The sequence below is a fragment of the Ostrinia nubilalis genome, chromosome W (genome assembly GCF_963855985.1).
Source record: "Ostrinia nubilalis chromosome W, ilOstNubi1.1, whole genome shotgun sequence".
NCBI lineage: Eukaryota > Metazoa > Arthropoda > Insecta > Lepidoptera > Crambidae > Ostrinia > Ostrinia nubilalis.
This window is the reverse complement of record NC_087118.1, coordinates 6,762,426-6,785,461: the sequence shown is the minus strand read 5'-3', so window position 1 is coordinate 6,785,461 and position 23,036 is coordinate 6,762,426. Positions and strand designations below refer to the sequence as shown.

The window sequence follows — 23,036 nt, the reverse complement described above, 5'->3', positions numbered from 1 at the left end:
AGAAGTGAAAAAAATCATGTATTTTTCTAATTAAATCCATTCTTACTCCCATAAAATGTATGAAACTTGTGTCTGTTTTCTACTTCTACTAATACATAATTTTATTGGCTATCGCATGATATAAAATATTTGCTTATTAATGTTAAGCTACACACGCTTTCACTTGTTTTTGAAGGAAGAGGTGAAAACTAAAAATTAAAAACTTAAATCCTTGTAATTTTGCGATAAATGTGTCAAGACCCAAATTTGAAGTGTTTTCGTCGATAAAATTGTCTATAGATTACGCCCTTAAAGTTTGATCACTACATGCCCGGACACACTGAATACACATACAATAATTATATTGGATAGTGTAAGCTCTATAGCACAGCACTCTATTACACTTTTAATACAATATTTATTTAAATCGATGGTTCTACATTCATGTTCTCTGCGAACGAGAATGCATGAGCCTCCTCTCCGGCTATCTCTAGAGTAATATCCGACCAATTTAAAATTACACAGTGACACATTGATTGTATCCTCATTGAGCATGAAATGTTCTGTTATACATATTACATCTAAATCACATCCAGCAGAATATAGCTCTTCTATTTGAACAGATAGCTGATCTATTTTGTTGAGTAGGCCACAGATATTCTGGTGAAATATCTTTATACAATTATGGGAAAGAATATTTACACTATTTTGGCACTTTGAGTTTTGGGACATGCTATTACACTTTTTTAGAACGAAAGGAACGAAAGGAATTTTCTTCCTCCGACTCAATTACATTTTCCTGAAGGGTCATTACTTTTGAGTCGGAGAAATCCTCCCCCTGTTCAAAGTATGCTGTGTTAATAGTTGCAATAAGTTTATTTATGTCATACAATATAAGTTTTTAAAAGCGCTTTTTTAAAGCCTATTTGCAAAAATAAATGAATTTTATGAATTTTTATGAATTTTTTGACCTCGCATGTTAATTTTGCCAGAATAACTTGAGAACATATCATATAAGTAACTTAAATTTCTATTTGAGTCTAATATGTAGCAGTATTCATATTTTAAGTTATCAAAGTATAATAATTCATTGAATGTTTCTATTCTTTGATTGTAAATATTAGCTTGGTGGAGTAGTTTAAATGTAGGTAGGCAAAGTATGATATTTGTGTGTTGCACAGATAGTAGTTCCTTACGTAATTGTTCAACTATTTTTTTATAATTTTTTGATACATTAAAATCAGTTTCCCCTAAAAATAATATACAGTAATCTTGATAAGTATAGTCAACAAGTTTTCTATTAATTCTGTTTATTAGTTGATGTATGTTGGCTCCAGGCATTCGATAGTGACACATATCATATTTCTTGAAGTTTGCTGTTATGGCCTTCGATAGCTCACTGCGGCGAGTGTTGCTAATAATGCATATTTTGGGGTTTACACCTTCATCCTTGTTAATTGTAGCATTTGATACGGTTTCTTCCTCTATGCCAAATCTGTGACTGAAGTGTGAATTTGAGGTGTTAGAAAGTGACTTGGTTAGGCTTCTGATTTGGTTATTTAATTCTCGTATCTCATATTTGGCGTTGTTTAGTTCACTTTGTAAGTCAATGATTTGCTGTTCCAATGTTCGTACTTTTTCTAGGGGGAACATTTTACCTTCTCTATAGGTGGGTGGCGGGGTGAACGTTCTTAGTACTTCTGGAAGCCATGTAGCACGTCTTTTCTTTTTCTTTTCAGTTCCAAATGTAATGTTTGACGATGGAGTCGATTTGCATATGGATTTTAGAACAATAATTTCTTCTGATAATTTATCAATTTGCCTTTTTAAGTCAGAATTTTCTAGTATTTTGTTATCAAGCTCCTCTTGCGTAATTTCTAAGTTTTTTTGTGTGTTTTGAAGTTCCATGCTGATATCTTTCAGTGTTTGTTTGATATCTTGTAGCGTTGCAGCGTTGTTAAGTGTACAATCCAGGCTTCTAGACAATACATCTGGAGATACGATGGAGTCATTAGACAGCTCATCAGTAAGAATTTGCGAGTCGTATACGCTAGACTGTTCATTCTCAGATTGTCTAGGTGTCGATTGCTTAGATCTATTGTTCGTCGGTGTCATTTCCTGATACTGCATTGCTGTGTCGCTGCTGGTAGTTATCGGGTTATGTTTTTTTCTCATTGTTACATTGCTTTGAGGTGTTACTTGTTTATTTGGTTTTGATTGCGTGCATTGTGTGCACTTCCATTTCTTCTTTGCATTTTGATCCATCATGCGATATAATTTTTCAGAAAATCCTGCACCGAGTGCAGGTACACCTGCACGTGAGTACCGATGGTGGGGCCATGAGAGTGCCGTTGTGTTCGGTCATCTATACCGATGGTGAGGCCATGAGAGTGCCTTTGTGATCGGCCTTGAGAGTGCCGTTGTGTTCGGTCATCTATACCGATGGTGAGGCCATGAGAGTGCCTTTGTGATCGGCCATGAGAGTGCCGTGGTGATCGGTCGTGAGTACCGATGATGAGGCCATGGGAGTGCCTTTGTGATCGGCCATGAGAGTGCCGTTGTGTTCGGTCATCAATACCGATGGTGAGGCCATGAGAGTGCCTTTGTGTTCGGTCGTGAGTACCGATGGTGATTGGCCGTGAGTGCCATTGTGACTGGCCGTGAGTGCTGGTGGTATCGGATGGTGATTCCGATGGTCGGATGCGTTCCGATAGTGCGTGACAGTGTGTCGCGGGTATTAGTTACGTTAACCTTGGCCTTAGTTTTGGTTGAAATTTGACTATGAATATTGATTGACTTTAAGATTCTAGTTAAAACTAGATTTGTTCTTGATTAAGTTGAAAACTTTGTAGTTTTGATTTGAATCTGTGGAGACCTGACATTTTGCTGTACATGTACCTTCCTACTCATAGTGGTATTGTAGGATAGCCGAACGGTACTTTAAGTTACATGATTGAGGTTGTCATATTACATGACGACTTAAATGCTGATCCACACGAGGACGTGTGAGAGTCAGGATCGCCGTGTCGGCGCGCGGTGCGCAATAAATTAAATAACTTAATGTTATAGTTCTCACAACACTTTGAATGTGTTAGCTAGTTTATTGCTATGGAATTTTAAGCAGCGCCAAAGCTCTTATGGTCAGAGTTAAGTGCGCGCCTGGGAACGAAGGTGACATAAATCTCCATGTTGCCTGATGTAGTTGTGAACCCGTTCAAGTGCAGTATTGATGGATTAATAGCTTTACAAAAACTTCAGGTACAGAGCCCTGAAACGTAGAGATTCTGGGACTCAGTCTTAGAGTCATTGCACATTCGGGTTTTGGACGTGGTCCTGACTGGGCGTGGTTTACAAATTCGTCAATCGCTCCCAATCTATTTAATTTAGGCGTCTCTAGCTTTGTTAAAGTAATTCAGTAACTTTGATTTCACGATAGAGGGCAGTTATTGGCAAATTGTTGTTTAACAAGGATTATTAAAACAACCGCTATGGCTACAAAGAAACAACAACAATTTTCGGGAAATGCAATCGGTGACCGCAAGATGTCGCCAGTGGTATCTTGCTGTATATGCAAAAATAGAACTCATGTGAAAAATACACTATTATGTATGACTTGTAACCGCAGATTGGAATTTGATTGTGCAGGATTTTCTGAAAAATTATATCGCATGATGGATCAAAATGCAAAGAAGAAATGGAAGTGCACACAATGCACGCAATCAAAACCAAATAAACAAGTAACACCTCAAAGCAATGTAACAATGAGAAAAAAACATAACCCGATAACTACCAGCAGCGACACAGCAATGCAGTATCAGGAAATGACACCGACGAACAATAGATCTAAGCAATCGACACCTAGACAATCTGAGAATGAACAGTCTAGCGTATACGACTCGCAAATTCTTACTGATGAGCTGTCTAATGACTCCATCGTATCTCCAGATGTATTGTCTAGAAGCCTGGATTGTACACTTAACAACGCTGCAACGCTACAAGATATCAAACAAACACTGAAAGATATCAGCATGGAACTTCAAAACACACAAAAAAACTTAGAAATTACGCAAGAGGAGCTTGATAACAAAATACTAGAAAATTCTGACTTAAAAAGGCAAATTGATAAATTATCAGAAGAAATTATTGTTCTAAAATCCATATGCAAATCGACTCCATCGTCAAACATTACATTTGGAACTGAAAAGAAAAAGAAAAGACGTGCTACATGGCTTCCAGAAGTACTAAGAACGTTCACCCCGCCACCCACCTATAGAGAAGGTAAAATGTTCCCCCTAGAAAAAGTACGAACATTGGAACAGCAAATCATTGACTTACAAAGTGAACTAAACAACGCCAAATATGAGATACGAGAATTAAATAACCAAATCAGAAGCCTAACCAAGTCACTTTCTAACACCTCAAATTCACACTTCAGTCACAGATTTGGCATAGAGGAAGAAACCGTATCAAATGCTACAATTAACAAGGATGAAGGTGTAAACCCCAAAATATGCATTATTAGCAACACTCGCCGCAGTGAGCTATCGAAGGCCATAACAGCAAACTTCAAGAAATATGATATGTGTCACTATCGAATGCCTGGAGCCAACATACATCAACTAATAAACAGAATTAATAGAAAACTTGTTGACTATACTTATCAAGATTACTGTATATTATTTTTAGGGGAAACTGATTTTAATGTATCAAAAAATTATAAAAAAATAGTTGAACAATTACGTAAGGAACTACTATCTGTGCAACACACAAATATCATACTTTGCCTACCTACATTTAAACTACTCCACCAAGCTAATATTTACAATCAAAGAATAGAAACATTCAATGAATTATTATACTTTGATAACTTAAAATATGAATACTGCTACATATTAGACTCAAATAGAAATTTAAGTTACTTATATGATATGTTCTCAAGTTATTCTGGCAAAATTAACATGCGAGGTCAAAAAATTCATAAAAATTCATAAAATTCATTTATTTTTGCAAATAGGCTTTAAAAAAGCGCTTTTAAAAACTTATATTGTATGACATAAATAAACTTATTGCAACTATTAACACAGCATACTTTGAACAGGGGGAGGATTTCTCCGACTCAAAAGTAATGACCCTTCAGGAAAATGTAATTGAGTCGGAGGAAGAAAATTCCTTTCGTTCCTTTCGTTCTAAAAAAGTGTAATAGCATGTCCCAAAACTCAAAGTGCCAAAATAGTGTAAATATTCTTTCCCATAATTGTATAAAGATATTTCACCAGAATATCTGTGGCCTACTCAACAAAATAGATCAGCTATCTGTTCAAATAGAAGAGCTATATTCTGCTGGATGTGATTTAGATGTAATATGTATAACAGAACATTTCATGCTCAATGAGGATACAATCAATGTGTCACTGTGTAATTTTAAATTGGTCGGATATTACTCTAGAGATAGCCGGAGAGGAGGCTCATGCATTCTCGTTCGCAGAGAACATGAATGTAGAACCATCGATTTAAATAAATATTGTATTAAAAGTGTAATAGAGTGCTGTGCTATAGAGCTTACACTATCCAATATAATTATTGTATGTGTATTCAGTGTGTCCGGGCATGTAGTGATCAAACTTTAAGGGCGTAATCTATAGACAATTTTATCGACGAAAACACTTCAAATTTGGGTCTTGACACATTTATCGCAAAATTACAAGGATTTAAGTTTTTAATTTTTAGTTTTCACCTCTTCCTTCAAAAACAAGTGAAAGCGTGTGTAGCTTAACATTAATAAGCAAATATTTTATATCATGCGATAGCCAATAAAATTATGTATTAGTAGAAGTAGAAAACAGACACAAGTTTCATACATTTTATGGGAGTAAGAATGGATTTAATTAGAAAAATACATGATTTTTTTCACTTCTTTTTCAGTTATTTTCCAACACAAGAAAAACCAGGTCGTCAAGGTATGTTTTATTTGCATTGTATTATTAGTATTTGAGCTATTCTACAAAACAAATGTAAATTTATTAGTCTACGTCTATTAGTTTCGACGTAATTGTTGAACAAAGATACCCCTTCCCAGCGGTTAAATCGAATCGATAAAATGAGGATCAGTACTGTTGTAGAAAATTCAATAAAACTAATATCTACGTTAATCTTTAAGACATAAGAAAGATATATCTTTTTGAATTATCCAAATCGGACCATTACTTACGAAGATATTAAGTAATAAACATAGGCCGTTTTTGCCGCTAAAAGTCAACGTACGCAGGACCGCGTGACGTCATTATATCCGAATCGAGCGCAGCCGGCGTACTATTGGGATGGAAAATATTTTTTTCAAGCTAAACTATCAGTTTTAGAAAAAAACTTTTAATAACATTTATTCATCAAAATAAAGTAACATATCGACCGGTAATTTTTAAAAATAAAAATTGTGAAAAATAAGTATCGCTATGTCCAAAAACCACATTTTCATAGGATTCGATGCAATGCGGAGACGCGGTTGGGGTGAGTGTAACTTAATGATTGTTTGTATTGAACATAATAATACATAATAATTATGATGCTAATACCCAGTTTCTGGCCTGGGGGGGGGGGGGATAAGTCATACCCAGCTTATAGCCTGGGGGAAGGGGCAAGCCTTACCCAGCTTCTGGCCTTGGTGGGAGGGGGGGAGAGGCAAGTCATACCCAGTTTCTGGCCTGGGGGGGGGGGGGGGGGTAAGTCATACCCAGCTTCTGGCCGAGGGGGAGTCATACCTAGCTTATGCTTATGGACTGGGGGAAGGGGCTAGCCTTACCCGCTTCTGGCCTGGGGGAGGGTAGGGGGTCAAGTCATAACCAGTTTCTATGGGCTGGGGGGAGGGGCTAGCCTTACCCAGCTTCTGGCCTGGGGGGAGGGGGAGGGGTCAAGTCATACCCAGTTTCGGGCCTGGGGGGGGGGGTAAATAATACCCAACTTCTGGCGAGGGGGAAGTCATCATGCCCAGCTTATGACCTTAAATTAGGCTAAGATTAAATAGATTTCCAGGAAGGAGCAGCTGTCCTTTCCTGCAGCAGCTGGCCCGCCCATGGGAACGGCGAATAGATAGGTACGTAGGTTTAACTCAGAAAAACTAAATAACAGGTAGGTATTGCGTGTACATCGAAATGATCTTCATAGCAATGTCTTGTAGCCTAGGCAGAGTGTATCTGCCTCAGCTATACCTTATTGTTAGAAGTAAATAAATTAATACTTATACATTTTTATATTTTACTTAGAAGAAGATATGACTCTAACAACACTTATGAACACTATTTGAATAAATCGCCAAATATACCACCGCGGAGACCCCAATCGCGTCTCTGCGTTCCATTGAATCGTATGAGCGTATGGATTTTTTGCGTTATTTTTCACAATTTCTATTTTTTAAAATTACCTATCGATAACTTACTTTATTCTGATGAATAAATGTCATTACAAGTTTTTCTCTAAAACTGATAGTTTGGCTAGAAAAAAATATTTTCTATCCACGCAGTACGCCGGCAGCGTTCGGATCGGATATAGTGACGTCATCGTCCCCGCGCCGGGCGGTCAGTGAACTTTTTTAGTAATTTGGCCATAACTTCGTCAATTTTTGTCGTAGAACAAAAATTTTTGGACTGTGTATTAAGGATTTCTTAGCCCTATAAATCTGCATTCACAGCTAAAAATCGAAATGATCCTCATTGTCCCAAGATTTCGCCCTTAAAGTTTGATCACTACAAGCCCGGACACACTCGGCTGAACCATTTAAGAACCTAGTAAGAGCAGCGGAGTAAATTTTACAGGAGCGCGAAAAAACACATTTTCGTTTACCATACTGGTATACTCAAACTTTTGAAAACTTTTTGATGTTTATTTTGAAGCTTAATAATTTAACTATATATTTTACAATAAATTAATTAATTAACTTTTAAATAGCAAGTTTTATGGCCCTTACTAACACTCAAATGGTTTTCTTTTTTTTTTTACTTCGTAAAAACCAGATTCCAAACCTAGTATGAGCGCACTTCCTAGGTTTTAAAATGGTTATTGGGGTCAGGGTCCATTTCAATCTTACCATAGGTCGGTCAAAACAGGAAGTGATCACCGAATGGTAAGAGGCACATTGAATATCAGACCCAAGCTGGAGAGGCGTCGACTGATGAAGTCTACGCTCCACCCAGCGCCCATCCAACTCCAAAACCCCGAAACCTTTCAGCTCGAGTAGCAAAATCGTTTCGAATGCCTAGGAGACTGTGAAAATGTGGACGAATACAATGACAGGTTCGTGGAAATTGTCCAAACGACTGGGTCTAAGTTCTTTAAAACCGTCGTTCAAAAGGAACCAAAAAGATCTCTGACCTCACCAATAAACTTATGCAAGAGAGACGGAACTTGGTTCTGCAGTCCTCTGAAGATGCTGCTCAGTATCGGCATCTTAACAGACAGATCTCCAAGTCTTTGACTCACGACCTACGCCAATTTAATACAGATCGTATTAAAGAGGCGATTGAGCGTACCAAAGGCTCTAGTGTTCGCAGGGGATCTGTCTGTTGGCCAAAGCCAACTGACGAAGCTGAAGACCGAGGATGGCAGAAACATCTCGTTGGGGCCTGAGTTATTGGAAGAGGTTGAGAAGTTCTACGGACAACTATACACGAGTGTATGTACACCTGTCACAAATCTAGCCGGAGAGCCAAGAGCTAGATTGACCCTACACTACACCGAAGATGTCCCGGACTTCAGTCTGTACGAGATTAGAATGGCTCTCAACCAGCTGAAAAACAACAAGGCACCGGGTGATGATGGAATCACGGCTGAGCTTCTAAAAGCAGGCGGAACGCCGGTAAAAGGATCTTCAGAGGCTGTTCGATTCCGTCATACTCGAGGGAAAAACGCCTACGGCATGGCACAGAAGTGTGGTGATACTCTTCTTCAAAAAAGACGACAAAATCTTGTTAAAAACTATAGACCCATCTCACTTCTGAGCCATGTCTACGTCCGAAACTATTCACCACCGCCCTGGAAGATGTTTTCAAGCTTCTGGACTGGAGCGGATTCGGCATAAATATCAACGGCGAGTATATCACCCACCTTCGTTTCGCGGACGATATCGTAGTCATGGCTGAGACCGTGGAGGATCTAAGCACAATGCTCGATGGCCTCAGTAGAGCCTCTCAACAAGTGGGTCTTAACACTAGAGTACACGCGTGGCCTACTATGGGAGACCAGGGTAACATTTTACGCTATAACTTTTTTTAAACTTGCGCCAGAGAGCTGGCATTCCAGGAAAGCCTCGTTTACTAAATTTGTCAATAAGCCAGTGAAAGTTGGGTCGCCAGTGTCTGCGCACTTTTCTAAAATTGGCCGTCAAAACTGCGAGTCTACTCAAAAGCCCGAAATCACTCGACAAAAAAATTATGGAAAACTTGCAAAAAACGGATTTACCCCATGTACTAAGCATTAGAAAGTCTTGAATACTATGAAAGATAAAAAACAAACCATATTTTTTCATTAAATTATTTTTTGCTAACATGGATCTCAGAGTGCAATTTTGGTCCAAAAAATTTACAACTTTTAAATCCGTGTATAATGTTTGATCCTAAATAGTTTTTTAAATAAACTTTGATCATAAAAGAACTATAATAAACACTTTTATCATTTACATACTAATTGTATTCATAAATTGCTTACAAACTGATTAACAGTGATTTTAAATTGGCTTACCAGAGTAGGCCGCGCGTGTATTGGTGTAAAAAAGGGGGCGCGTGTACTGTAGTGTTAAAATGAACATGGACAAGACAAAAATCATGAAATACCCGTGTTGTACCCACTCCTCTGAAGGTTGGAGACACTACACTCGAAGTTGTTGATCTGGCACAAACAGTCCAGTTAGGTAGGTCCAACTTCGAGAAAGAGGTCAATCGTCGAATCCAACTCGGCTGGGTAGCGTTCGGGAAGCTTCGCAATATTCTCACGTCCGAAATACCGCAGTGTCTCAAGACAAAAGTCTTTGATCAGTGTGTGTTGCCAGTGATGCTAGGTTTTTTATGGTCGGGAGGTGGGTGGACACGAATTTTCATTTCCCAGTAACCATTGACCATTATAAAACCTAGTATGTTCATGCACTTACTAGGTTTCGAAATGGTTTATGTTACTTACTGGTTTTTTAAAATGGTCAAATTGGGTTTGTGGTGTAGTTACTAGGTTTGGAGTTCCTTGCCTTTTAGGCTTCTAGTTGTTTGATCGCAATTTCTGTCTTTGTATTCGGTAGGTACCTTAATATTATGTAGCTTTATGATAAAAAACGAAAATCTGAAAACATGTCCCTTACTAGGTTCTTAAATGGTTCAGCCGCACTGTATAGACCGCCAAGTTCTGATCTCGACCTATATTTAGAAAAATTGACTCAATTGTTAGACTATCTGTGCCATTTTAATAACAAAAAAATTGTACTATGTGGAGATTTTAATATCAACATTTTGAACAAAAATAAAATGTGTATAGAGTTTGTGAATTTACTACATAATTATAATCTCAGGTTGCAGATTAATCAACCGACTAGACCTAGCAGTCAAACATGTATAGATAATTTTGCAACTAACATGTGGCGCTGTAAATCAGAGGTATTAGATCTTAACTTATCAGATCATACAGCACAACTGTTAAAATGCCCTGTTAATAACAAATTTCTGATAAACCAATGGCGCATTAAGAAACGAGATTTGTGTACAGATAACGTGAAAAAATTCCGTGATGCTATAGGCAGTTTGAACTTTTCTGAACTATATAGAATCACTGACACTAATGAAGCATACAACTACTTTTATGAGATAGTACGTCTATTCTACGATCTATGTTTTCCTTTTAAATTTATCAATATAAAAGCTAGAAAAAAGCAGAAATGGATTTCTCGAGGCATTAGGTTGTGTAGCAAAAATAAAAGAAAAATGCTTTGGCACTATAGGAAATCCCCAACTTTAAAGAACAAAGAGCGACTACAAAACTACACAAAACGGCTCAAAAAAATTATTAACTTGACACAAAAGAGTCAAAACAATCATACCATAAACTCATCACAAAACAAGACTAAAGCTACATGGGCCATCATTAATAGAAACAAACATAACATACCGCGGGAAACTATTAAAGCTGTCCATAATGAAGGCAAAATTGAATCGAACCCCATTGACATTGTAAATGCACTTAATAATAACTTCATTGACCAAATTAAAAACACATCAAAATTGACATCAAAAATTAACAAAATTGACATTTTAACTCAATCCCAACTAATATTATAAATGCGAAAGTAACTCTGTCTGTCTGTCTGTCTGTCTGTCTGTCTGTCTGTCTGTCTGTCTGTTACGCTTTCCCGCTTAAACCTCGCAACCGATTTTGATGAAATTTGGCATAGAGATAGTTTGAGTCCCGGGAAAGAACATAAGATAGTTTTTATCCCGGTTTTTGAAACAGGGACGCGCGCGATAAAGTTTTTCTGTGACAGACAAAATTCCACGCGGGCGAAGCCGCGGGCGGAAAGCTAGTCAAACATAAACTCTATTTTTTTAACACCAACATCCAATCTTGAAATTCGTAATATTATATTGTCTCTTAAAAATACAGCTAGCGTAGGCTATGATGATATATGTACGGCAGCAATGAAATGTTGTGCTGAATATCTTGCCCCAGCTCTATCATATATTATAAATCTGTGCCTAAGTCAAGGAATATTCCCTGAAGCACAACCTGAAGCCTTTAAGACCTCTATAATAAAGCCTGTCTTTAAAAAAGGCGATAGAACTAATATGGTTAATTATAGACCTATAGCTCTTATATCTGTACTGTCAAAAGTCTTTGAAAGGGCAATATACACTAGAATTAACATTTTTTTTGAAAAACACAATGTATTCACCTCACATCAATACGGTTTTCGACAAAACAAATCCACAAATATGGCCATACATAATTTATTGAAACTCGTAACTGACTCTATAGACGAAAGGCAAAAAATATGTGCAGTTATTTATGGACATGTCAAAAGCCTTTGATTATGTCAAGCACGACTTACTATTACATAAACTTCACCACTATGGCATACGTGGAATTGCTCTGAATCTGATAGAATCGTACCTTAGTAATAGAAAGCAGCTCACTACTATGAAAAACATTGAAATAAACGAACAAATGCCACTAGAAAAAGAATATCAGTCCCTGTGTAGAGATGTAGAGTACGGTGTTCCACAAGGAACGATACTCGGTCCCCTCTTATTCATAATATACATCAATGATTTGCCGACCTGTATCAAATATCCTATGACTTTATTTGCCGATGACTGCACAATTTTAATAAAATGTAAAAATATTTTGACATATGAAAATGAAATTACCATGACTCTTAATAATGTAATTGAATGGCTTGACATGAATAATCTTAACATAAATATTGACAAAACAAAAATAATTCACTTCCGACAATATACCCAAACACCTAACTTGACTATACGGTGCAATAACCAAATTGTAGAATCAGTTGACTCTACAAAGTTCTTAGGTATACACATAGATTATCAAACAAGATGGACGACACATATTAACGACCTGTGCACACGCATCAACAAGTTTGTATATGCATTAAAAACATTATCCAGAATAGCAAATCTAGAAACGGTACTAACAGCTTACCACGGATATGTCTCATCTATTTTAAGATACGGAATTATTTTCTGGGGCAACTGCACCAATAAACTGCAAGTTTTCAGAGCTCAAAAGAAGTGCATCAGAGCTATAAAATCCTTGAAGTGGAGGGACAGCTGCAAACCACACTTCAAGGAATTTAGAATACTAACTGTTCCCTCGCTCTACATTTACGAGACTGCGGTCTTTGTCAAGAGAAATCTACATCTGTTTCCCACTCTATCCAGTAGACGTCTTATGCACACTTTAAGCGCACCAACTTGTCAAACCGCGTTAAAAAGGAAAAGCTTTTACTGTATGGCTCCTAAAGTTTATAATAAATTGCCAAAAAAGTTAAGAGACGCCAGCTTGAACACTTTTCGCAAAGAACTATTTACCCTTTTAATAAGAAAATCATATTATACATTAACTGAATATTTGACTGATACTAATTTGTAATATAATTTTGACATGATAGTTTTGTAAGCATTAAATTTAAATTCTAAAAATTGACATTGAATTATTATTATATGTAACTATTAATTTTTGTTTGTATCTTTATATGGGACTTATAATTTGTATGCCACTCATAGGCCAAACATAGAGCTCTACCCATTATTATGTACCACCTGATTTCTACATTTACCTATGTTTTATAAATAAATGATTTGATAAATAAATGATTTGATTTGATTTGATTTGATTATAAACGACTAACTTTACTATAGACTAGAATGTAAAGACTGGTTCGTAATTTAATCAATATTGTCCACAGTTAAATTTAACAGAAAAATCAAAGTTACTGAATTACTTTAACAAAGCTAGAGACGCCTAAATTAAATAGATTGGGAGCGATTGACGAATTTGTAAACCACGCCCAGTCAGCACCACGTCCAAAACCCGAATGTGCAATGACTCTAAGACTGAGTCCCAGAATCTCTACGTTTCAGGGCTCTGTACCTGAAGTTCTTGTAAAGCTATTAATCCATCAATACTGCACTTGAACGGGTTCACAACTACGTCAGGCAACATGGAGATTTACTACTTTGACGAGTGGGGGCCGACAGATGGCGCCACAGGTGAGTAGGTATGTATTGGGCATTCTAATTTACTTTTTTCTTCACCATTCGCTCTCTTCGATCGCTCATTCGAAAAAAGTGAATTAGTCATGCCCAATACATACCAAACGATTTATTGTAATAATCAGAAAACTCACCAGTAATCAGCTATGCTTCAGTATCCACAACACAACACAAAATATTCACAAAACTGCACTTCACTGTTTAGATCACGCTCGATGGGAACCGCTTAGCCTGTTTATTGCTGAAGGTTTATTCTAGCGCGATTCGTCGTACTTTTATTTCATACCTCGTTCGGACAAGCACATGTCGTTCTTCTCACTTTTGCCAGAAAATGTCGGCACCCTGAACCTGATCCTTTCGCTATGGAGTGGTTCGTTTAGGCCCGATTGGTCGTATCGACATAATCTGAACTTAGTTTCAAATACTAAACACATTGTGCTATGCGTCCTACTTGTTTCGAAATAATTAGTACCTAGAAAAGAAACCTCGCAAGACAGTGCGAACGAAACCCATGGCGATCACTATAACACTGGTGCAACACAAATGAACGATAGAATTGATTCATTTTTGATTTGTCAGCACTTGGTTCCCTGGTATTAGCGTCAGCCCGACGGATACTGCAACATGATATTATAGGTAGCTGTTGCTTGTATGAAATAATGCTACTAATATTATAAATGCGAATGTTTGTGTGGATGTATGGATGGTTTTACTCTTTCACACAAAAACTTCTAAAAGGATTTTGAGGAAACTTTACAGTAGGTATTATTGTTTATAGGTACATCAGAATAACATTATAAGCTATAATTTATAAAGATCTGTGACAAGCTAAATTTCACACGGGCAAAGTCGTGGGAAAATGCTATAAATAATGAATAATTATGAAACGTTACTTTAGAAAAGGTTCTGTAGAATATTAAACAAATAAAATAAGGCATTTTGATAAACGCTGTTGTTAGATATTCCACAGGCACATGTTGTTTTCCTCTTTAGAATTAAACGAATTTCATATTATGACAATTTAATTTTTATTTAAAATAATTTGATTTCATTTCATTCATAAGAGATGGCTTTACAAGTTGCGGCTGCGTAGACGAGTGACCCCTCTGACTACGCCATGACAGTTGATTCAAAGCGACTGGTGCCTTTCGTTTATTTTTGTGACAAAAAAATTTTTTAGTGTGTTCTTCTTACGATTTTCGATCAGGTTTGTTCTCGTTCATTTGTTTTTACTGTTAGCTAACCCAAGAACGATTTAGTTTTATAACCCTCTGGTGTAGTGATTCCAGGTTAAGGGTTCGAATCTTGTGCGTATTTGTGGTGTGTGAGTGTGAGCACTGGTGTACGAGTTTTACGAGTACCTACGAGTTGTAGGTGATATTAAAATATTAAAAGTATTTATGTTAAGTTATATTCTTTATGCAGGTAGTCATTAAAATGTAAACAACAAAATCTATACAAACTTATTAAAAGACATCAATTGTAAATAGAATTATAATGACTGACGATGGGCGGGATACAGTTTGAATATTATGTGTTCAACAAGGAACCCTAATACTCTAATTATGAAATAATGTCAATTCACGTATATTTTTAACTAACAACACAGTTTTGAACTTAAAGTACAGTCACCTGCAACGACATGTGTAAATTTTTTTACGTTAACATTAAAAACATAACCTGACCTAATACTAACGCAAATATTCTTCAAAAGTTTAAGAAAGCAAGTTATAAAGCAACTAAAACAGAAACCGTAATCTCCACGTTACTACAGTTTGCAATCAAAAATAGGTTAACGATCAAAAGTTAGGTGTTAATATTAGCTTAAGTGTCATTTGTTTGAAAGATTGTCAAATACAATTGACGTTCAAAGACGAGATACCTACCTAAATTTTTTATGTATTAAGTAACTCTTAAATGTTGTTATTAATAAAATATTAACGCTAACTGTACCTAAACTAACCTTTGATCACACATGCTTACCTTTGCTGTAAATTGAAACTTTTGTTTTTCGTTAAAGTATTGGTAAAATTTTATATTTGCTGATCATAAGGAACATTTTTAGGCAGTGCTTGTGAACCTTTTTCGCAATGTTAATTTTCACAGTTTTGCATTGAAGTTTATCAAAAAGTTTTTAACTTTTACGACAAAAATGTTTACGATTTCTTCGTCTGAATTTGCAAAATTTTGGTATAAATCGAGACCCCGAGTTCATTAAAAAGAATTAAATCAGTGTTATTATACCGTGTTCATCAAGAACCTGCAAAGTATTGTGATTGTGCTTCAACGAGAGGATTCCCTGCAAAAATCATGTTCGTAAGTTTTTTACTGATTCACTTTGATTGTGTTTATTGTGTGAGTGCTAATTTAGTGTGTTATGTTTATTAAATCATCTTTAGGTCGGACATTGAGTATTACAACAAGGTTGAAGCCAAGCCTCGAGCTGCCCGCAAGCGGGAGGACTTGGAGGACGACGAGCGCCCGATTCAGCGACCTCGGAAGGCGAGCAAGACGGTGTTTTACGATTCTGAGGACGAGCATGCTAGCAAACGGTGAGTTTAAGTAATTTTAGGCTTGACTGTCGTATAACTTGAGTTCGCGTATTATCACCAATGATTACTGTATGTTTATTTAAAATTACTTTGTGATTAAACAGATATTTTTGTTATAATTTCAGAACAAAGACACTAAAGAAGCCCCCTCCGTCTAAGCGCAAGTCTGCTGCAGGCCTTGAAAAAGATCTCTTCGATTCGGAAGACGAACAAGTTCATAAGCGGTAAGTTATTATGCAATACTTAACAGAGTTACACAGATTGGTTCTGGTAGTTAAGTTTATTAGAAATCTCTTATGGATGATAATTTTGCTCCCATCTTTTGTTTGATAGTAAAGATATTATAAACGTCATATTAATTATTTTGTAAGATGTTAGTTGTACCTAACATTTATTTATCGATGATTGATCTTTTCAGAGTCGGCAAAGAGACGAAGAGACCTGCAGCGTTGAAGCGCAAACGAGCTCGGGCTGACGGTTGGGAGCTGGAGCTGGACGACGAGGAAGACGTCGAGGCCAGCAGAGCGCGCGCCGCGCCCGCCCGCCTGCAGTCCGTGCTCACGCGCCGCGTGGCGGACGGCAACCTGCGCAGCACCGCCAGCCTGCCCGGCGACCTGTTCGTGGAGCTGCGGCTCTACAACGCCAAGGACATCCGCTCGGTGGCGCCCAAGGATCGCTGGGAGAAATCGGTCTTGGCGCTCAAGTACCAGACGGAATCTGACGCTGAGGAAGTGAATCTCTTGCGCCAGTTTATTAAGAGAGCGCGCGCAGAATTCGTTGAGGAAGGTACATTTTTCCCCAATAGGAAGTAGGTAGATTTAGGTACGGGTAAGAAGTTTTAGTTTTTATTATAATTTGTATCTTAGTTGTAAGTTGTTGAAATATTAAATACTTAATTATACTTTATAACGTACTGAGTGCTCAATCTATTTGATTTTATTTATAACAACCCTTTCCTTAAGTAACTTTTGTATTTGTAACATAAAATTAAATATAAAAAATGTCGAACAGATATATATACTGTTCGGTTTGTGATATTTCCATCAAAAGTAAAGCTTTCTCAGCTCATCTTAGAAGTACGATTCATAAAAATAACTCAGCCGTTGAAGTATGTGATAGTATAGAAAAAGTAGCCAGTGCTTTCCGTAGTCGAATCGCATCGTACCGATTGCGCTACGGCGCGGACGAGCCCGAGCGCGCCGCGCAGCCGCCGGCCGAGTTCCTGCGCGGGCTGCGCGCGCGCGTCCTGCAGCTGCTCCGCGCGCGCCAGTTAACTTTCGACACCATTAAGGTGAACTTTGAATTGTTTGCTGAATTCCATTTGAGAACCAATGATTCTGACAAGACTGAAATAAAGTCTTTTGCTACGGAAAACATTATCATTCACAGGAATTTTAATTTTCAAGACATTTTTTCTGAAATAGTTGACATCATTTCAACTAAAGTTGACGAATTTGAAGAACGGGACAGCGGCTGGTTATTTTTACGTAATTGTCACTTGGAAGTTAATATCAATAAGTATAATCCTCTTCGAGCATCTAAATTTATTGACTTGCCAAAAGCTATAAAGCTTAAACGTGCGTGCATTAACATTCAAAATAGAGACGAGTTTTGTTTCTTGTGGAGCGTCATAGCTGCGTTGTTCCCAGCCAAAAACAATGCGCATGGGACTTCTTCTTATCCTCATTTTAAAAACGTAGTGAATGTAAATAATATGTCGTTTCCCGTGGAGGTTTTCCGATACAAAAACGTTTGAAAAAAATAATCCTAGTATAAGCGTTAATGTTTATGGGCTCAAAAATAAAACAAATATTGTTGGTCCGTTATATCGAACACAGAATAAAAACCGGCCAAGTGCGAGTCGGACTCGCACACCGAGGGTTCCGCCGTACAAACGTAGCGGTTTACAATTTATGACGTATTAAATCAAATTACTTACTAGATATCGTAGTAGTCTTTAAGTTTTGATTCCGTTGCGAGTAGTGGCGAATTTCAAAATATGCGGCGTTTTGAATTTTTGCGTTGATTTAGAATTTTTCACAGTTTAGAGGCAATTAAAATTAAAATAAAAAATTAAAATTCATAAAATTCATTTATTTTTGCAAATAGGCTTTTAAAAAGCGGTTTTACACGTCCCAATTTAAGAAGTGTTTGATATGAATTTCAACTTTAATATCTCTACGCGTTCATGTGAAAAAGGGTAGGTAGTAAGTTTATAATTATTAAAAAAATATTTTATGTCATGTAAGCAAAAATAATATTTTAATATTTTATGTAACTTCAAATTTGTCATTTTCGCAATTTTTTCTTTATCTACAGATAGTACACTATATAACGTTGCTTCGTGCCGTATTTCAAGATTCTGAGTTCACGGGAAGTACCTTGTAGGTTTTGATTCCCTAGCGTGTGACGGAAATTCGTCTAAGGTGTCGGTATAAACTGCTGTATCTTTTGATCGCGTTAACTTAGAAGTTTGATTTTTTCACTGCTTAAAGGGACAATAGACCTAGGTATTTGGTATAAATTTCAATTTGATATCTTTATTTGTTCGTGAGAAATAAGGTAGTAAGTTTCATTTTATTAAAATATTTTTATTATATTATATAACTAAAAAATGTGATTTTCGCAATTTTTCCTATATTTGCATTATATGACAATGCTTCATGCCAAATTTCAAGATTCTGAGTTTACGGGAAGTATCCTGTAGGTTTTGATTCCTTTGCGAGTGTCGAAAATTTGTTGAAAATATCGACATAATCGGCTGTATCTTTTGATTGGCTTGGCTTAGAAGTTTGATATTTTCACAGCTTAAAGGGACAATAGACCTGAGTATTTCGTGTGAATTTCAGCTTGATACGTTTACGCGTTCTTGAGATAAAAGGTCTTGACAGACAGACTGACGGACAACAAAGTGATCCTATAAGGGTTCCGTTTTTTCCTTTTGAGGTACGGAACCCTAAAAAAGAAACCATATAAACTTATTGTACATAGAAAGAGGAAATTGTTCTCATTATTGTTTAATAAAAAATCTAACTCGTTTAATGAGATTGCAAATAACTAAGCATCACGGCAAAATATATTTTTGTGACGATTGTATGATATTTTTTGAGAATGAACATAAATTAAATTCTCATGTGTGTGGTGGTGTCACCACTATTTTGCCGAAACGTGGTACACTTTTTGAATTTAAGAATTTTGAAAAAATGCAGGATATGCCCTTTGTAATATACGCGGATTTCGAATCCCTTTTGCAAACCAGTCCGGATGGTCCGAGTTCAAATTGTACCGAAACGTTTCAAAAACACATACCAGCTGCTTTTGCTTATTACGTTGTCTGCTCTTATAATAGTTTATTAAACCGTTACGTGTGTTGAAGTTTTTATAAAAAATATTAAGAGAGTATCAAGAATATTACAACTTTATAAAAATCCAATCGCCATGAAAAAATTAACAAATTACGAAGTGGAAATGTTTCAAAAAAAAAAAAATTGTTATTTGTGCAATCAATCATTATTTGACGATAGAGTTAGAGACCACTGTCACCTGACAGGCAAGTATCGCGGTGCGGCACATTCTTACTGTAATCTTAATTTTCGTTTACCGCAATTCGTACCTGTATTTTTCCATAACTTGTCGGGCTACGATAGCCATTTATTTATTTGTCGATTGGGACAAACATCAGGACCCATCAAGGTTATAGCTAAAAATAAAGAAAATTACATATCATTTACTAAGTTTTTTACGACAGATGACAATAAACATAATATGGCGGTTCGTTTTGTAGACTCCTTTAAATTTTTGGGCACAAGCCTTGAAAAATTAGTTTCAAATTTAAATACAGAAGATTTTGCACATTTACTTAAATTCTTTCCTGAACATGAGAAGTTCGAGTTGTTAAGACGGAAAGGTGTGTACCCATATGAATATGTCCACCTGGGAGTCATACAATGAAAAGGAACTGCCTCCTCGACAGTGCTTCTATACAAGTTTAAGTGATTCTACTGTTTCAGAGTATGATTATAAACATGCTAATGATGTCTGGAAAGAATTTAATTTAAAAAATCTGGGCGAATACACAGATTTATATTTGAAATCAGATGTAGTGTTACTAGCAGATGTGTTTGAAAAGTTTCGCCACACGTGTAAGACAAATTACAATTTAGACCCTTCGTTCTATCTTACAGCTCCAAGTTTGAGTTTTGACGCTATGCTTCTTAAAACGAACGTTAAACTTGAATTGATCGAGGACTTGGAAATAATTCGATTAATTCAGAAAGGTATTCGCGGAGGAGTATGTCTCTGTTCTACGAGATATACAAAAGCAAATAACAAATATTTATCAGATTACGAACCGACTTCTCCGGATAACTATTTATTTTACATAGATTGTAATAATTTGTACGGATATGCAATGTGTTCGTATTTACCACATTGGGGCCGTCCATAAATTACGTCATCGATTTTTTCAGATTTTAGACCCCCCCCCCCTACAATCATCCTATCGTCATTTCTTAATGACCCCCCCCCCTTCTCCCAAAATTGACGTCATTACAAAATTAAAACACTTGGTTATAGAATCACCTTTTTTTTTTAATAGATAGAGTGATTCTTAAAGAAGGTTTATACAGTGTGAGTCACGTTAAAGTGTACATATGAAATTAGGTGAAACTAGACCTTTTTTTTATCGACAAAAAAGAGGTCAAATTTTTTTTTTGTTTTTTTTTTAATTTATAGATTTTTTTATTACTTATTGTAAAGAAAACGTAATAACTTTTAAACTAAGAGGTATATCCTGATAAAATAAAAACAGTAATAATGCTAAATAACAAACGATACTAAAAAAATACATAAAATACCCTGAAAATGCCAACAAATAATAAAAAATGAAACTTTTTGAAAAAAATCTGCTTTTTAATTTGTGGTTTTTTGGTTATTTGATAAATTTCTCCAAAAAATGCCCCTATAACAGGTAGTTTTTATTACTTTGTATTATTTTCTATCGTATTACCTTTGTAAAGCCAAAAATCGCATGTCTCTATCCTTATCACAACATTTGCTATGATCGTTTGAACAAAGGCCTGCAACAACATTATTCTCCGCTACAGGTAGGGAAAATTTTAATTTTAACTAAAATGCTTATTTTACTTCGAAATCTTTTGTTTTTATTTGAAATCTAACTCGTATTTATCAAAATTACAAATCTAGACCCATTTTCAGTTTCGTTGTTAACGAAGCGTTGAATGGCGCGCCCGGAGAGGCTTAGTTCAATAAACGATCATTGCAAACGTTATGATATCGATAGAGACATGCGATTTTTGGTTTTACAAAGATAATACGATAGAAAATAATACAAAGTAACAAAAACCACCTGTTATAGGGGCATTTTTTGGAGAAATTTAACAAATAACCAAAAAAACACGTATTTAAAAGCAGATTTTTTTCAAAAAGTATAATTTTTTGCATAGCATTTTCTGAGTATTTTATGTATTTTTTTAGTATCGCCTATTATTTAGCATTATAACTGTTTTTATTTGATCAGGATATACCTCTTAGTTTAAAAGTTATTCTTTACTTTTTTTTACAATAAATAACTGGAAGAAAAAATTCTATAAAAAATTAAAAAAAATCTCAAAAAAAATTTGACCTCTTTTTTGTCGATAAAAATAGGTCTAGTTTCACCCACTTTAACGTGACTCACACTGTATGTATAATACATGTAAGTACCACGGGCGAAGCCGGGGCGGGCAGCTAGTATTATGTATATGTAATATTATTGTTAGAGTATTTTATCTGTAGTTATTACTGTATTTGTGTACATCTATGTTGCATTATGTATGTTTATTATGAGTTATTTTAGTATTGTACGCGCCTTAGCCGCCTCTCACATTTGCAGTCTCACTTACTAGGTGTGCTGGAAGAAATTTCTTTTTAGAAATAATCTTTTTGTACGTGAACAATTAACTATAAATAAATAAATAAGAATGACGTCAATTTCGAAACACCCCCCCCCCCCCCCCCCCCTGTCTATCATTTACCGTCATCCGCAGACCAACCCCCCCCCCCCCCCTAATTTAGAATGACGTAATATATGGACGGCCCCATTCGGAATTTAGACTATTAAATAGTTCAGAATTTGATCGTCGTGAAATCCTTGAGACACCCGATGATTCTGAGGAAGGCTATATTTTGGAAGTAGATTTAGAATACCCAGAAAATTTACACGATTTACATAACGAATTACCCTTTTGCCCTCAAAAATTTTGTCCACCCGGTTCAAAAGCTCCGAAACTAATACGAACAACAAACTTGTACGATAAATTCAACTACGTTATCCATTATGTACATTTAAAAACGTGTTTAACTCATGGTTTAAAGCTAAAAAAAATTCATAAAGTAATAAAATTTAAACAGAGCCCTTATTTAAAACAATACATTGATTTAAATACAGAATTGCGACAAAAAGCTAAATCTACTTTCGAACAAGATTTCTTTAAGTTGCTAAATAACAGTATTTTCGGTAAAACTTTAGAAGATACGGAAAAAAGACTCGATGTAAAGTTAGTCAATAAGTGGGTTGATACTAAAAATAAAACAAAAAAACAATTCACTGCAGAACAATTAATAGCGAGACCGAATTATCAATTTTGTTGCTGTTCAATTGAAACCAGAGTCCGTTATATTGAACAAACCTATTTATATAGGGTTTACGGTGTTAGAAATTTCAAAAAGCCACATGTACCAATTTCAT

At 36.0% G+C, this 23,036-nt stretch overlaps 1 pseudogene; it reads left to right on the top strand.

Moving 5' to 3' along the window:
- The first annotated feature begins 3,650 nt into the window (after positions 1-3,650).
- Positions 3,651-16,292, top strand: LOC135086421 (uncharacterized; annotated as a pseudogene).
- Positions 16,293-23,036: the final 6,744 nt, after the last annotated feature.